This window comes from Anas platyrhynchos, chromosome 18, assembly GCF_047663525.1.
Source record: "Anas platyrhynchos isolate ZD024472 breed Pekin duck chromosome 18, IASCAAS_PekinDuck_T2T, whole genome shotgun sequence".
NCBI classification, from domain to species: Eukaryota; Metazoa; Chordata; class Aves; order Anseriformes; family Anatidae; genus Anas; species Anas platyrhynchos.
Genome location: NC_092604.1, coordinates 6,906,449 through 6,923,971, shown reverse-complemented (window position 1 = coordinate 6,923,971; position 17,523 = coordinate 6,906,449). Strand labels below are relative to the sequence as shown.

General features: G+C 51.2%; 1 long non-coding RNA gene across 1 annotated transcript; it reads left to right on the top strand.

Moving 5' to 3' along the window:
- The first annotated feature begins 2,810 nt into the window (after window positions 1-2,810).
- Window positions 2,811-10,250, top strand: LOC106019597 (uncharacterized). Its single transcript, XR_001194523.5, has 3 exons — window positions 2,811-3,090; window positions 4,581-4,722; window positions 4,823-10,250. It is a non-coding gene; the product is annotated as an uncharacterized lncRNA (long non-coding RNA).
- The last annotated feature ends 7,273 nt before the right edge of the window (window positions 10,251-17,523 follow it).

The following is a 17,523-nucleotide window of genomic DNA, read 5'->3' as shown; positions in this document are numbered from 1 at the left end:
TAGTCCTATCACTGGTTATCTCTGAGAAGAGGCCGACCCCCAGCTCCCCACACCTTCCTTTCAGGTAATTGCAGAGAGCAATGAGGTCTCCCCTGAGCCTCCTCTTCTCCAGACCAAACACCCCCAGTTCCCTCAGCCACTCCTCACAGGACTTGTGTCCCAGGCCCCTCACCAGCCTCAGAGCCCTGCTCTGGACACACTCCAGGGCCTCCATGTTCTTGTACTTGGTCCCTGTGCCAGCAGCAGTGACGGCTCAGGGGTGAGAGCTCAGGATGATACACAAGCTCTTGACTATAGAGGCAGCTAAACCAGACGTGCAGCTACAAACTGTCATTTACCCCAAGAAAAGCGAGCCCCGAAGCCCCACAGATAGGATTCACAGCTGGGGATGTGCTGCTAGGCCTGGCCCAGCCACAGGGAAGAAGCGTGAGTTGAGGCAAAGCCCTCTGACGGGTGGGGTTTTGTTTCTTTCCCAAGGGCTAAACAGCTATACGAGGTTGAAACAGCATTAGCAAAAAGCTGATGGAAAGAAATGGATGCCTGTGGGTCTGCCTCCAGCAGGAGCTCCCTGCTGGTGGAACAGGACCGTATTTCCCACCAGGGTGGGTAGGAAGGAGAGCGAGCACACTGCGCTCCCACTGCGGGCCTGCTGGCCCCAAAGCACCCCGTGTGTTGAAGGGATGGTCAGGGCAGCCCCGAGGATACGTGTGCCATACAGACCCTGTCCTTAAGCTCCTCTTCTCTCAGCTTCATCTGCAGCTGTGGCAGCAGGAGCTGGGGCTGCAAGTCTGGACGGGGACTGGAAGGACAGCGAGCTGTCCTCGGGGAGCCGCCTCCATCTGCTGCTTCCAAGTGGGCACGCAGGCGTGCAGAAGTTTGGCTGCCAGGTAAATCAACCCCCAGAGCCCTGAAAACTCAGACCTCAGCCACAAGAGAGCAGGAGCCAAGGAGATTACAAGCTGCAATCTGTGGTCAGCACCTCCACGATCCCAAATTAGTGCCGTTCCTCACCGCTGGCTCGTGGGGGGGACACGTGCTGCCAGCGAGCGCCTCAGCCGGCCTCACAGGGCCGAGCTAACAAACAGAGCTGCAATATTTCAATCAATAGGGGGAAAAAAAAAAGAAACAGAACAGTCAGGGAAGACAGAGACATTATTGATGCTTCTATTACCGTCTGAAATTGGTCACTGTGGAGAAAAACAAGTAGCCACAGAGTGGACCTGGCCTGACCTTTCGCTCCTCAGCTGGCAGCAGATTGGTCATTCCAGTCACTGCCGGTGAAAAATGAGGCCGGAGTCATCTTCTTGTAGCGGCTGAGGGACCAGCGCTTGGTCCCTGCAGCAGGACACAATTCACAGGTCAGGGGTGAAGCTGCAGCCCTCGTCGTAGGCTGTGGAGAGATTCCCACCTGACATATCGGGACGGGGAGCAGAGGATCGATTCGCTGCTTAACGGGAGCGGTGTGCCTCCAAATACAACAGGACAGATCAGGCGGAGTCCCCAAACGGGAGAGGAGTTTCGGAGCAATGGGCAGAGCAGAGCAGGGGGATGTGTGCCCAGCAATGCACTCAGGCAGGGAATTTTCAAGGCAGGCAGCTAAATGCTGAAGAGTAGGGCAGGACAAAGCACAGAAGGGACTTTTGGACTGCACGGTACCAAGACAGACACAGCAAACTGGGGCATCGCAGACCAAGTGCTCTGTAGCTGCACAAATTCAGAAAGAAGGACAGCGTTAGGACTAATGCACAGGGCAGAGAGCCTGCAGTACACATCTCCTCCACGAACTGCTCACATAGCCTCGGATAAAGTCACTTTGACTTTAAGTGCTGCAGTTCCCAACAGCTATAAAAATGTTTTTCTTGTCTACTTAGATGATACAGTCTCCGAGGCATATGTCTAGGTGCAGTGCCTGATGCTTTCTTAAAGTAAGTCATAAACACAAGATTTAGGATTCTCCAGCAACACAGCAAACCTTGCATGCTCAAGGCCAGGTGAGGTTGGTCAGGCATCCACAGGAGGACTCAGCTTGGGTGCGAAGGAGAGCAGAGGACAGCCACGTGAAATAAACCAACCTGGCACTGAGCAGGAGAAGCTCTGCCAAAAGGAGATGGGGACACCCTCTTCTGGGAGACCAGAGTGGTCCAAGGAGCAAGAGGATGGTCTGTGTGTCCAAAGGGATGAGCTAAAATAGAGCAGGCAGAGGAAAAAGAGCTAAATAAATGTGAGGTGTTAACCTACCAGTGGGCAACAGTTCATGGAGAAGCACAGCAGACTTCTTAGAGGGACAAGGAACCCTGGAGGAAGAATTTGTTTTCTCAAGTGTTTTGGTTTGTTTAGTGTTGTTTTTGTTGTTGTTGATGGTGGTGGTGATTTTTTTTCAGTTGTCCTTACACATTCATCTGCCTAAATGAACATCAAGACCCTGACACCAGCCCACCATAGGTAGCTTGGCTTCCCAGATGGGCTTCAAGAAATAGCACTTAGCTTCCTATCACCACGCTGAACCAACTTAGGTGGCGAACCCTAATGAAGAACAGACGTCAGAGAAGTGCTTTAGAAGAACAGGTCACAAACACTCATCATAAATCTGCTCGGATGCACTTTGGGGAATGCAAATCACTTAAATTATTCAAGTGTCAAGCTGTTGGGACTCCAGCAGGCTGAGAGCTGTTGCAGTGAAAACCACTGCAACCCAAACAGGGTAAGAAAGGGAAGAAGCACATTTTAAACACAAGCTGCTCCACCTGCGCTGTAGCTTGTAAGCACCAGCTGCAGCTGCGTTACTTACCAAATGGCAGGTCTGAAAGCGTTTGGGGGCACAAGGCAGGGAGAAGGAATAAGGATGGGGCAGTAACTGCAGAGAAGTGATGGAAGAGAATAAAAGCACTTGGCTGTGGAGCAAAGGGTGGAATGGAAGAAAGATGTATGTGATGTAATGGTGATGCGATAGCTACCTCCTCAATTTAAAATCCAGCCATGATAAATGTAGAAAGGCACTTTGGAGAAAGGAGATTATCCTCTCCCTTCTCCTGGAGATGGAGTGCACAGGATGAAATGCTGAAGTCAGTTGACTTGCCCAAGCAAAGAAAGGTAGGGAGCTGGATTTGGGTCCATGCCTCTCCCCAAGGCACCCGGCTGCCACCTGGGGCTCTCCTTTCCGTCTGGGTGGGCTCCTTCACCTGCCTGCTCCCCGGGAAAGGCTATTTGTAATCCAGCTCTTAAGATATTTAGACACACTCTTCTAATTACCAGCCTGCATTTATTAATGGTCTGTTTATACCCATTTGTTCTTGTTTCAGCATTGTCCTTTAGATTTAATAGCTCCTTTCCTTCCCCGCTGTTATGCCCCAATCTGCTTATGTGCAACAATCCCCTCCTCTTTTTCAGTCTTCAGTTTTGCTTGGCTAAAAAAGCTAAGCTCCTTACTCGTCTCCTGTAAGAAAGGATCTTCATTCCCAGACCATGATTTATTATTCTATTGTTTGAAAAATGCCTGTCAAAAGTTCATTATTTCCTTCTCCTCTTTTTTTCCTTGGCTAAAATTCAGAATTTTGAGCAAAAATAAATGTAGTGCTTTTGCTGTCTGCTGCTACCACCAGCGGCAGAAAGACTGACTCGAGTTGCTACAAAGAGCAGCACAGGCAAACTGTGCAAGCAATTCAGTCATCAGGGGAGTTTAATTCTACCAACCCACCTGAAACCTTTTAAATTTGCTTTTCAAACACATTTTTAAGAAGCAAATTCTGCCTGTGACAAAAAACACATGGGTATTATTTGCAAGAAATAGTGTTTATTCATCAAAGTCGATAGGAATTGCTGTGGTTTATATAGATCAGCTCCTATTCAGTTACAGACGGCGCAGTTCAGAGAATATCCAGGCACAGATAAATGCTGGACTTTGTTGATAAGATATCTCGTGTCTCTCTGTACTTAAGGGCTTTAGAAATTGATTAACTGAAACCCTTATCAGGAAGGTAACTATTATAATACTCATTTTACTGACGAGGAAAACAGAGTACAAAAAAAAAGCTCAGTGACAGACACAAGGTTACACAGTGAATTAGTGGCAGGAATACTGATTCCATCTTCATCTCCCTGCTCTGACCATTAGCTACCCTCCCTTAATCAGCATCTTCCCCCCTCTAAGTTCAGGTTTTACTTTTTTTTTTTTTTCCCTAAATACATTTTCCCTGCCTTTCAACATTTTCTAGTCTGGCTGGAAGCTATGGAAAAAACACTGCCTATAGACAAAAAGTTGGCCTCAGCAATATTTTAAGTATGACAAGGGAAAAAAAAATCTCCCTGAAAGAGCATATCCTCATAAGATTTTCAGCCTGAATTTGCAGCTTCGGAGAATTGAGCTAAGCCACCGAATGGCTGGGTGCTTTATATGAAGCAAACCTCTTAAGGCTTTGCATTCATGCATTATTAGTAGCTTCATTCTATATCTAAGTTACTTCTATGGCTCCTAATTACCACTGTATCTTAATACCTCATCTTAATGTATTTATCCTTACTGCAGCCCAGTGGAGCATGGCAGTCTCGAGGCTCCTGCTCCATGGACAATTTTTATGTTGTAGAAGACTCAGAGAGAAGATGAGCTCCGTCTTTCTCCGCTTCCCATCCCAGAGGCAGGCTCCAGGTTGCAGCTGGTAAAGCCTCAGCTCGGTCCTTTGGGCTCTGTGCTCCGGCCACGTACAGGCTCCCAAACTAGCCAGCCAGGTATAGAGAGGTCCCCGTGGCCACCTACAGCTTGCTGGGCAGATAGAGCCTGAAATATCCTGATATATCCCGTGTCTCTCTCTATTTTTTTGAGATATAGATTGAAGTGACTTGCCTGAGGTCACCAAAGAAGGCAGAGGCAGAGAGAATTTCACCGTGGTCCCGTGGCTGCTTGCCTAGTTTGGTAAAAATGGTAACTTCTGACTAAAACTAGAATGAAATACACAGCAAGAGATGAAAACATCAGCCCCAGGACTCCATTTTGGGGCTATAATGCAGGAAGACTTAAAACATTTGTAAGATAACACCCCCAATATATCTACGGTTTTTCACCAGCCTGAGGAATGTTTCTCCCTGCTCGGGTCTCCTAACTCCAGCCTAATGAATAAAAGGGACATATGAGCAATTGGTGCTCAGAATTGATCGCCTGTACGAGGAAGCCATTTCATTGCAGGGCTAGAGATTGCACCCCCGTGCCAAGAAGTGTCCTCCAGGGCTCCTGGATATCTAAAATGTTGCTAAAAACTTGATCTAGCCCTTTTGCCCAGGGGCAAATTCCACCTGTAATTATTAGGACCAGGAACGCTCACCTAGTCCAGGAGCCTGACTACTTGAACATTTATCTCCATAAGCTTTACACTTTAATAAATAATTTACCCCCAAAATGCACTTAAATTAGATCTATAATTCCAGCATGAGGCTCTGGTGGTGTGAAGAGACCTCCTGACTTTGCTCCGATCATTTATAATGCCACCATAAGCCATCAGTGGAATTGCAGCATTATTATTTATAGCACCGCTTATATTGTTCCCTCTCTCGTTTATTATCCTCAATTGGAATGGCCCCAGCCAGGCTGCACGGAAAGATGCCGCACAGCTCCCAGCACGGGTCATTTCTTAGCACCGAAGTGCTACCATCCCACGGAAGCGGCGATGTTATCAGCACCAGGATGGCTGCAAATTGCCTGGCTCTCCTGTCCTCAGTTCTGCCAGTCCTTCCCTTCAGTTTGGGTAGCATCAAGGGGGGAGGCGCCGAGGCTGTATCTTTTCAGTGGCTGCTTCCACTTCCCAGCTTGAGGAGGGCGAGCAGCAGCCCCAACACTGCACGAACCTGTGCAGAAACCTGCATGGGATGGGGGACAAGGAATGGGCACCTATATGTGCACCCATCCCTGCATCCCCCTCCTGAATTCGCATTCTGCGAACCCCAACCCCGTCCTCCTTACTCCGGTAGAAGCTGCTTCCAATTACTAAATCTGGGATTCAAGAAAAAAAAAGAAAAAAAAAGTGTCAGATTGAAGATCACCTGGTATCCCCGATGGTTTTTCGTTCCAGATGCATTATGATAATTGTAAGTGACATCACCTCGTGCTATTTTTGTCACAGGTGATTTTTTTTTTTTTTTCATAATGCATAGAACATGAGAGCCATCTCCACGGTGCAGGGGGTGCACGCTCTGCTCTGCTTCATCCTGCACTGCTCCAGCAACACCCGACCCGCAGCAGCCATTCAGCGGGACAAGCCAGAGCCCAGAAAATAAAAGCAGGTGGAAATGCAACATTTCCATGGGATGTGCTGCGAGCATCACCCATGGCAAGCTGCTGCATTGCCAACGTCCTGCCTTGCCATTGCTCCTACTCCTAAATGGGTACGAGAAACTGTCTTAAATGGTTAGGAAAAGTCTGCCTTTCTTTCCTCCTGCCCTCCCTAGCTTGCCTGGATTTCCTCCCATGACCCACTCGTTTCGCTGCAGCCCCACCTTGGTGCTGACAGGCTTCCTGCCCCCTGGTTCGACCTCTGCAATCACATCATGAAACGATACAAAGGAGTGAAGAGAGGCGCAGATAAAGGATCAGCACAGCTAAAAGTGGGAGCAAAGAGCACAGGGAAGGTTGCACGTCCCTGTAGCTCAAAACACAGCCACGCAAAGCAGGGACAGAGCGGCACAGCCACGGGGATGGCACACACCTCGGGCTGGGTTTCAGGGCACAGCAGAATCCTACCAGGAAAGAGGGATTAAACCTTGCAGCAGGAACAAAGAAAGTAAGTCCTTTTGTGCCTCCCTCCCTTAAGAAATGTATCAGCACGCTGGCAGCAGAAGGCCTTTCTGGGTTAATTCATTTTTTTTTTCCTCCTGAGTCCAGCAACACCAGAGTTCACTTAGGCAGAGCACGAACCCCCCTCCTGAAAGGAGCAGGCAGGCTTTGGGGATTTCGTTTTTCTTGCAGAAAAGAAAAACTAGAAGGAAGGAGGGGGGATCTGACTGTGCTGCCCCGTGGAATCGCTCCGTTAACGCTGATCCCCCCCCCAGCCATCCAAAGCTTTGCTTAAATCCGCGTGGGCTGGAGGCTTTCAGAGGCAGCCCCCACTTGTCCCTGGTGCAGAGCTGGCAGCAGGGGGCTGGGGATGGGGCAGCAGAGGAGCAGCCCCTCTGCTCCTCGGGTCCACTTGTTAACTGGTTGTTGGTGGTGCTTTCTTCTGTGTATTTCTGGAAAATCAGAGGCTGACCACGCTCAGGACCACTGATGAGCTGGGTTGGGGCAGCACACCATGCTCAGGAGCATTTTCATGAGCAGGCAGATGTCCGAAGGGGCAAACTGGGGCTCTGCTTTTGCCTGTGGGAACCCCCATGTCTGAACAGCTGAGGCAATCAAGCCAGAGAGAACTTCAAATGATGTTTTTTTCCTCCTTTTTTAATTTTTTTTCCTCACTTGTAGTTGTCTTGCTGAACATTGTTGATTTGGTGGACTGCACAAGCGGCCACGTGGGATCTTTATGTAAAGACACACGTCATTAAAGAGTTATTCAGTTCGGTCCTAAGTCAGCTGTGTGCCACACTTTTGATGTCCTTTCTTCTGTCACTGACAAGTAGTTATATTAAGAATAGAAGTAGCTATATTAAGGATAAAAGATCTGAAAACTGAAGAAGATTTTAAAGCAGTAAAAATATCCCCCCCTTTGGTCTCTTCCATAACAAAGGGTTTGTTTTGGGCACTAAATCTCAGCTTTCTGTCACTGTCATTCGCTGTGCCTGGTTTGGAGCACGGCAGAGAGGGACACACAAGTCCCACTAAAAGCCATTAAGGGCTGTGGAACTGGCCCATTGGTTGTGCAGACATCCCTCAGAGGTATTTCTGGCACTTGTGGTTCCTGGCTGGGTACTGAAAATGGGGATGGAAGAAAAAAAAAAAATCTCTATATAAGTATCAGAGATTCGAAAAAAAATGAAGAAAAAAAAAAAGCATTGAATATGGGACATGGGAACACGAAACCTTCAGTTTTTGACAGGCTCTGCTAAGTCTTTATCCTCTTTCTTCTCCTCACAATTTGGAAGCCCAAGGAATTTTCCAGGCACAGCTCATGCACCACCCCCAGCACATGCCCATATGAAATGGGGCCACGATGCTCTTACGAACAGTCAACCACCGACATCTACAGACATCCACCCCCAGTGGACTGAAATCTTTGTAGCTCTGACTACTCCTTCCTGACTACAAGCTCCTCACGAAGTTTCACATCATGCTGGCATCTCATATTTTTCACACAGATCTATACAAAATGATGTTTCCGTGCATTGTTCTTCCCTCAGAATTGAGGAAGTCTGTTCCATGTTATGAAAATCTCTGCTCGCAGAGACAAGAAGGGAAATGCACTCACTACTTTGCCCCCTTGCTGTCCCTGAAACTCCCAGAAATGTCGGTCTGTTCCTCCTGTGACGTGATGCTCCTCCTGGGGTCTCAGCCCAGCCCGGGACTGTTGGTGCAATCCGTGTCATCGATGTAGAAAAGGGATGAACCCGATTCATCAGCACTTCGGTGCTTTTATCCACAGCCCCGTTCAATTCAGTGTTTTTCAGATTATGCTGTAGCTGTTTTGACTCTGCCCTTGCTTCACAGGTGAACTTTGCTGTCAGGTAGATAGAAATGATTGAAAAGTCCCGGTTAGTTCTCAAGAATTGCAGGCTCTCTCTGTCCATTCATCTGTCGATAGGCACATTTCCTCTCTTGCTAACGTGGTGTGTTCAGACAGGATGACATTTTTTCCCTGAAACATTACCCAGCCGAGTCCTGCAATAAATGGCTGTGTATCTTCAGAAGATTTGGAGTTCCTGATTGTAGGACTTGAAAATCTCCCTGTAAGGAGCAAAAGGTTTGAAATCACCACCGCCATTAAGCAAGCAGCACCCTGCTCTCCAGTTTGAGGCAAAAAGGTACAAGAAAAGGGTCCCGCAGCCTGCAACAAGAGCTGCTCAGTGAGCAGACCACCTCAGTCCTTTTAAAATGCCCTGGATTTCTATGTAAATTCATTGAACTTCACTCACAAGAGCAGGCAGAGAATGGGTGGCGGAGCCCACGGGGTGGGCACGGACACGAGAGCAGCTCCGTGCCGGGCAGCCCCCCGGGATGAGGCTGGGCAGAGGGTACAGGGCTTCTGCTGGAGTCCTAACGAAGGGGCTTGAAAGGCTGCACTGCGGGTACTGAGCCATCCCAGAGACCCTTCCCAGAGAGAGCTGCACGATGACAAACGTTTCTGCCCATGGGAAGCCCACTTCCAGCCTCACTTGCTCCTTCTGAGAGCCTTGAAAATAGCACTCACCTGCCCCTGCCCAGCTCTTTGGGTTTTTCTGCCCCTCATCTCTCTTGGTGGAAGCGGGCTCTGATTTCACCCAGCCTGCTGCCAGTCCAGGCTCATGAGGGTACGTTATCCTCGGGATATCTGTCCTACCCCTCCCTCAGCAGGAATGAAATTGTCTGACTGTGACCTACCGTTGGGGACCGCGATGGAAATGAGACGTCTCTCTCGTGAGGACCTCCCAGCAAGCACAATTGCAATATCTCTGCAGCCGCAGCAGCTCCGTAATGAATGAATTAATTGATTTCACCCTCAGCTTCTTCTCCATCGACCCCGCTGGCCCTGCAGCGCGGGAGGAGCTTTGTTCCCGTTCCTGTTTCCCTCTCAGCCCTGCTCTATTTCAGGCAGATGAAACGGCTCCGGGGCTGAGCAAGAGTGGGAATCCCCACACCTTGGCTCTGGGTGGTGGCCAGATGGGTCATCGCTGTGCTGGGATGGAGGGAGGAGGGCTCACACCTTCCAGCTGTCCCCAGGGCCTCTGTTAACAGATGGAAAGTGGCTCTGGGAAGGCTGATGTCCTCCTGGGGCATCTGCCCAGCTCTGCATCGCTGTTTGAGGAGCTCGTGTGGCCATCGCGGGGTCTCCAGGTAGCCCCAATTCTCCCCTCACTCCTTAATCTGAATTATCTTTGGGAAAGCAGTGCGGGGCTCACTGCCAAACGCCTTCCACCTTCAGGTGTCTCTGCAAACCTCTGTGACCAGCAGGGCAAGCCCAGGAACCACACAGATGGGGCAGACGTCTGCGTGTAACCTGTGCACATTGCTGAGCGTGCCGCAATTCCCCAGGGCCCGAAAAGGACCAGAGCTCTCCCTGTTCACAGGACGGATGCTCTCCCTGTGTACAGGCAAACAGCTCCCCCTCGAGTCAGTGGCCAAGGGTGTCACCTCAGGGTGCTTCGTGCAGGCTGCTCAGGGTGGGCCAGGCGATCAGAGAGCTCCAGGAAAAGCCGACAGGACGCAGCTCACTGCGGAGTGGTTAAAAATCTGAAATTCTTCTTGCAGCCTGGAAAACAAGTCCTACTTGGATAAAGGTCTTGTGTAAGGCATTGGATAAAAAGCTTCTGCGTGGCGTGTTGCAGTCATCAGAGAGCAGCTCCAGGAGTTACGTCCTCAGGAATTTTGGCCATGGCTCTGTGGGGACTCTACTGTACCCCTGACTGTGTGGCTTCAGCCGTGCCTCAGTTTCCCCTTCGACTTCTCCAGTTCCAATCAGATTCACTGTCCACTGCAAAATATGTATCTTCAAATTCTCCTCTTGCAGAAAACATTGCATTTATTGCTTTTTCTTAAATAAAAAATCCAAAGAATGGAATATTTTACCTCCGTTTTTCAAGGGCAAGTTCTGCACATCCCTACTGCAGTTGTTCCACCTTACTGAAGGGCTTTGAGATCCGTCCTTCTGATTAGAGGAAGCAGACATTTTGCAGAGTTTCACATTTGGTGTAAGTTCATACATTTCAAATCAATTTGGGGATAAAAACAGATGTTAAAAAAACCTGAAATTTTCCTCTTGGGTGAAGTCTGCCCTGGGGACATCTGCGCTCTGCATTTCTGAGTAGCCACAACTGCCACCAGCAGCAGCACGGGAGGGTTACGTGCACTTGCACATGATCCTGAATCCCTCGCTGGCAAAGCTACACCCTAGGGGTAGGTTGAGCTCCTAAAGCCTGCACTAACAAAGAATTAAACCCACTTCTTGGCAGGTGCCACCTGCCTCAGGACACGGTATTTAAAGCACATGTCTGCATTGTGACCAGGCACTGTGGCACCATCCGAGAACCACGGCCGTGGATGAGATTTCATTGTGATGCTCATCGAGACAAGACAAAGAGAAGGGGGCTCAGGAGGCAGAAGCTGTTCACGTGCAGCCCTGTTCCTGGCACAGAGGAGGAATCAAGCCCAGGACACTGATTTGTCCATTGCAAAGACAGGGATGGGTAAGGCTTAGGGAGACCGCTGTGAGGAAGCTTCAGACGCCTTTGGACAGCTGCTCGCTGTGCCTCAAGCCTGGGGCTTCCTCTCTCCCATCTTTCCCTTGTTCTGTTTCTGCTCTAAGCCACCTTTGGTGGGCTGCGCAGGCAGGGGCGCTGCTGTAGCTGCTGTAAAGGCTTTGCTCCAACACCAAATCAGAGCTACGCAAACAGTAAACGGGATGTCCTTGTGAAGGAGGGAAAGGGGACAGCAGAGCCATCACAGCCTCACTGAACCGCGTTTTCTGGTCCTTCTCCAGCCTCGCCACCCTCAAAAGAGGTTCGAGTCCAGCACCCAGAGCAGGGCTCCCGGGGCACCTCACTGCGGGACTGAGCTCCTCAGTGCGGACACAATGCTGCCAGCCCGCTCCCATTCCTTCCCCTCGCTCCTTTCTCTGCCATGCTTCACTTTGGTGAAAGGGAATTGTTCTGACTGTATCTTCCTTGTAGGCATTAAATACCTTTCAAAGCAAGGTCAGAGTCCCTGGAGCTGCGACAGCGCACACCGAGATAACGGCTGGGGCTGGGCGCGCTTCCCTCGCCGCAGGCAGGGAGCTGCTACTGCGTGTCACGGGGGTCTCTCTCCAGGAGTTGTCACATCTCAGCACATCCCGAGCTTCCAAGGGAAGGAGCAGACCTTGTGAGCCCTCACCCTTACACACCTGCAGGAATGGATGGCCAAGGAGAGTCTGGGAGCTGGACATCTGCGTGCATCGTCTTTGAGATTTTCCATACGCAGGCACACGTCGGTGCTTCCGAGGAGAAATAACGCACCCACGGCATCGAGGCAGCACCAAGAGGAGCAGCGCTGAAACAGGAGGAGCTGATGATCTGTGGCAGACAGACAGAGCCCGGACAGAGCACGGCGCAGCACCGCGCACGCCAGGCGGGTTCCTGGCAGCTGGTTCATCTCCCCGTGTCACATCTGATGTCTGAGCAGGGAGAAAACACACGAGTTTATTTCCAGCGCCTCTCCCTGTTAGACGGGTGACCTTTTCGTAGCTCTGGAGGGCAAGGGAGAAGGCAGCCTACGAAATGTTCAGCCGATGCTTGACAAATGAAGATATGTAAACGAGGCGAGGGACAGAGGGGGAGCTAGGCTGGAAGCCGGCCCCGTTAGCGGGGGACGCGTTTGTGTTTGTGTTGAGGAACGGCATCAGGGGGCTAGTAGGGGGAATCTGGTGGAGCACAGGTTCGGATGGGGCACTGGGGATGGCTTATTCCATTATGCTGGGGAGAGGAAGCCAAGCTGGCAGCCACCCAGCTCACTGGAGAGCAGCTCAGCACACGAAGCACTGCTGGGAGCGCAGAGGGTCTCACATCGCTTCCACCCCCACCAAGCAAGGCAGCACGCTCCGCGTTCCCACCTCTTCCATCAGCCAGGAGGGACACATCACAGCCACGTCTGAGCACAAGGTCCTGGAGCTAACACTGGAGCCGTGGAGGCTGCACAGAGCCCCTGGTGGGCACAGAGCCCCTGGTGGGCACGGTTCGGTGTCACCTGGCCCCTTTGGTCACCCCTTTCCAAAAGGGCCGGGCAGAGCAGGTCCCATTTACACCACTCAGTGCCCACATCGTGCCACCAACACAGCCCCAGGGGAACCTTCATCCCTGCTTCACAGCACCTCAGTCACTTGCTGGGAGCAAACAGAGGGTCCCAGCTGGCTCCCCTCAAGCTCCCCCCATTGGCTTCTGGTGGATCTGCAGCTGCAGGTAGCTCGGGCTCTGCATCGCTTGCTTCTGGGAACGGTCAGACGAGATGAGGTTGGGTTGGTAGCTTGTGATTCATCACTTGTGGCTTTTCTGACTAGATAAGAAGTTTGCAAACAGAGCTGTTCTCCTAGAAATCTCTCCCCAGGCTGCTCTCCCTCTGAAATCCCGATCGATTCAAGGCCCAACCTAAGCTGTAGCGTGCTTTTGTCTCAGTAGGACCCCGCCACTCAACCCCCCAAATGCTCCCGATGACAGATTTGTGGATTTTTTTCCTTGAAACTTAAAAAAAAAAAAAAAAAAAGACAGATTCTATATTTGTTTTCTATGGCAGATAAGAAACCAACATTTATTTTTTTACTGGCTCTAAATAAAATGCCTCTTACTTACAACACGTGAGCAAGGTGGGCAGACATCCCCTACATGCTCCCCATACCAGGTCCAAACTCGAGGACCACGGGTTCTTCCTTCAAGAGCAAAAAGACCCGGCTGATTTCCTCCTCCTATCCCTTTCACTGCCTCTCTGCCTTTTGGGGTACAGCCAGCACCAGAAGGAGAATGAAATAGAGTGAAAAAAGCTATTTTGTCTCTTGCCAGCTCAGTTGGAAACAGGGAGTACTGGAGATCTCCCAACTCAGCCCGGCTTTGGAAGACCTCCAGCCCGCTCTGCTGATGCCCGAGGCTCCGGGGGGCTCTGCAAAGTGGCTGAACTTCTGGGAAAAGCCACAGACAGCCCAAAGAGCTCAGCTGTGCAAGGACAGAGGGGCTGATGAGGACTCGAGGGAGAGGGGACACCTGCCTGGGACAAAATGCAGTCTGGAAGGTGGATATTTCGCATGTTCTGATGGCATTTATATAAATGAGCATTAACTTCATTCATCTGTTAAATGTGACGACAGGTTTGCTCATGAATAGCGTTGGGGAAGCCGTTGTTGTCTCTCTGCTCTGAATTTACGTGTTTTGGGGAGGATGGGGAAGCGCAGAATGCAGGAGGAGCAGCACACCGAGCTGTGCACCATCAGACACACACCGTACAGGACTTCTACGTGCCCTCAGACATCCACAAACTTCCAGCCCCAGCCCTACAATCATTTCAAGCCAACAGAACACGAAGGCCTTTGAGGACAGCAGGCTCCAAGACGTCACCGTGGTGCTGTCCCCAGGGCGAAGCAGGGCTGGCACACAGCTCTCAGCCGCAGCCCCCGTGCCGGTGCCAGGCGCGCAGACCCTTGAGGCACACCGGGAAGGCTGCAGCTCATTTTATGCCCTGGCACTGGGAGCTAGATGAGGGAGTTCACAGAATTTTGGGGCTTTTTGGCGTCCTTGCTGCCTGCCCACAGCCTCTGCAGCACGGGGTAACTCATTACAGCACCGACGGCACGCGGTGTGAGCAATCCCTCTGCAGCCCCGCTCTGCAGTCCCTGCTGCCACCAGCACTTCGGTGCCATCGGGGAGACCATTTGCCAAGGTCAGCTCAGTGGAGACACGTGGCTCCGGGTTCCTGCCCTCCCTGGCAGTGGGAGGCTTGCTCCCAGCCCCTACCTGTGGCCATGGAAACAAGCAGCAGGGCTCCTCACCAGGCGCTCTCCATCCTATTGATTCCTTGGGAGATTTATGGCAGAGACCCGATCTCAGTGAAGGAGCTAAATCCAATTCACTAAGGAATTACAAGCCTGTCCGATCAATAATCTATTTATCTCCTTCACTTTGCCATCTTTAAACACTCCAGGCCTGTCAAGAGAAATTGAAAGCTTTTTAAAAATGAAATTATCGAAGCCTGGAATGGCTTCGCTAGGGCTTCTGGAAAGGATCTCGAAACCAGGACGGATCCAGCCCAGGATCCAGCACTTAGCAGAGATCTGTCATAGCTCTGGGAACTCGACAGCGATCCAGCACAGAGGGTAGGATGGATTTAGGGGGGATGCTGGCACCCAACACATGAAGAGAAAGGCTCATACACCTACAGACAGGTACATACAGCTAGGAGGAAACTGAGGTGTGAAGCGTTAACCCCAGCTGAAAATGTGCTGCTGAGCTGCAGGCTGTAAGCTGCCTGCGTTGACTCGAGCAGCTCACGAAGTTTAATTTCAGCAGCACATGGCTCTTCAGACGCAGTCATTATGTCTCCCTGGGGCAGAGGTGCGCTGCATCCCAGAAATAATGTTATTTTTCAGCTCTCATGCAGCACTTCTAATTAATAGATGGCAGAGCAGCTTGCATGGAAGAAAACCGAGGCCCAGGGAGGGAGCAGGACGAGCTGAAAGCCAGCCAGCCTCAGGAGCAGGCACAGAACCACCGCCTCTTTGAAGAAGAGCAGCTTCCATCCTCTTCCAAGCCCCATCTCTATTTTTATCTAACAGATGCAGGCTTTTACAAACAGAGGGGCAGCTTCGGGATCACGCCACACACGTGAACTGTTTTTGTAGAGCCGTTCTGTGCCAGAGAAATATTTACATACATGCCTAAGCCTATCTTTCTTCAGACCAACTCTTACAGAGATTATTTGCAGTCCCAGCGGGACGTAGCCCCGCTGTTGGCCAACAGGCAGGGTATTTGCCGGGTTGCACAGAGCTGGGGCATCTCAAGCACAGTTTTTCTAAGGGAACAAGCAAGGGGAAGTGTGGGACGGTGCCCTGGTGGCTGCAGGATTTCAGCCCCGTGTTTGATTCTGCCTGCAGGACGCTGGCTGCCCACGCTGCCCCACTTTTAACGGGTTCCTGGACCCGACCTCATTTTCTGCACCTGAAACTCCAGCACGGAAGCAGGAAGGGGCTAAATTTCTCTGGAGATGCAGAGGGGCCAGTTCCTCTCACTTCAGAGGTTAATGAATGGAGTCACTGGGATAATTAATGTTTTGCTGATGAATTAATCACCCTCGCAAGCAGTTTCTGCCTTTGTCTCTGCAGAGAGGCAGGGCCCTCTGGAGAGCTCACACATCCCTTGCTAAGGTGGCTTCTCTGTGCTGACAGCCCCGGTTTTGGAGCTGCTTGCAGCCTGCCTCTTCCGCAGGGGGCTGCCTTCCTGGGGGAGTGCCCTGGTTTCAGCTAGGATAGGGTTAATTATCAACACTCTTCTCATCCTAAACCAAAACGCAGCACCCTACCAGCTACCAGGAGGATAATTTACTCTATCCTAGCTGAAACCAGGAAAGGAGGCAGACCCTCAAAGCCCAGGGCTGGGGTTTGAGCGACTCCAGGCCACCAGGATCACGCTCCCTTGCAGTCCATACTAACACCAGCTGTCCCCATCCCGAGCCCGCATCATTCACCCCCAGCGAGCCCCCACAGCCCTGCCCAGGAGCCCTGCTTGTCCTCTGAAGAGCCACCCCCTGCTGCCCTCCCAGTCTTTCCCCTCGCTGCTTCTCCTGCCTTCTCCACCCATCCCCAGTGTTGCTCCAGCCTGACCCCAGGGCTGGGTATCGATCCCAAGCCTGACTCGAATCGCACTTTTTCAGGTCCTCTTTGTGAAGAGCATCACTGAAGCACTCCTCCGAAGAGCGAATGCCCTTCTTGTTTCCTTGTTACTGGAAGTGTGAGAGCCTGGTGACCGTGCCAAAAACATCGCTAACCTTCTGCGGCAGCTGCAGCGCCGACAGGAGCCGCCGCACGACAACTCTCTCCCCTGACTGCAGGCACATTTGACCTGTGATTTCCAAGGGATGGAGAGCCGGCAGTGCTTTCACACCATTGTTCCCTAAAATAATCCCTGTAAAGTCAACAGGGCTCCTTGAACCGAGCCCGCGGGGTCCTGCAGCATCTCCAGGCAGAGGACGGGGGCAGGTCAGGGTGAGGAAAAGGCACCTCTCCTCCTCGGGGTGATGCAGCCCTGGCTAGGATCACACAGGCTGTCACTGCTTCCACAGGAGGAAACAGGAGGCGAGCAACTTCAGCGCTGAGCGTTTTTGGCAACGTGTACATTAGGCAAGGATTTTGTATGGGCACCTCGGTGTGATGAAGATATCCTGTAGGAAGCACACAAGGCCTGGGGTTTTCTGCCTTAGTTCTTAGCAGGAGGAGAAAGCTGAATCGAAAATTTGACCTTTTTTAGTGAAGAATGAATACTACAGCATTTTGCTGATTCACAGGGGGAAAAACACCAAAGTAATTTAGAAATGCAGCGGTGTGAGAAGCAGGGCTGTTATCTCCCAGCCCAGACTTCTTGTAGCCCCTACATCTCCTCCCCTATGAGCGGTGGGCTCTGACCCCAGCCCCCAGCTCCCACTCCCTTCCTGCTCTGGCCACCTTGTCTGCTGCCTTGTTTACGGTCACCCTCGGACATTCCCGCTCTGGACACCCATCCATCTCCAGGTGGCCTTTCTTCCTGTCGTTTTAAATGCTCCCCGTGATTTATGGCCCGGCAGCTCCCCAAACGCATCTCCGGCATGTTATATGGCGCTGGCGTAATGCTAACTCCTAAACCACAGAGGAAGCAGACACTGCTAATTTATGCCTAGTTTGGTTGTTGCTTTTTTTTTTTAAATTCCCCGGCATA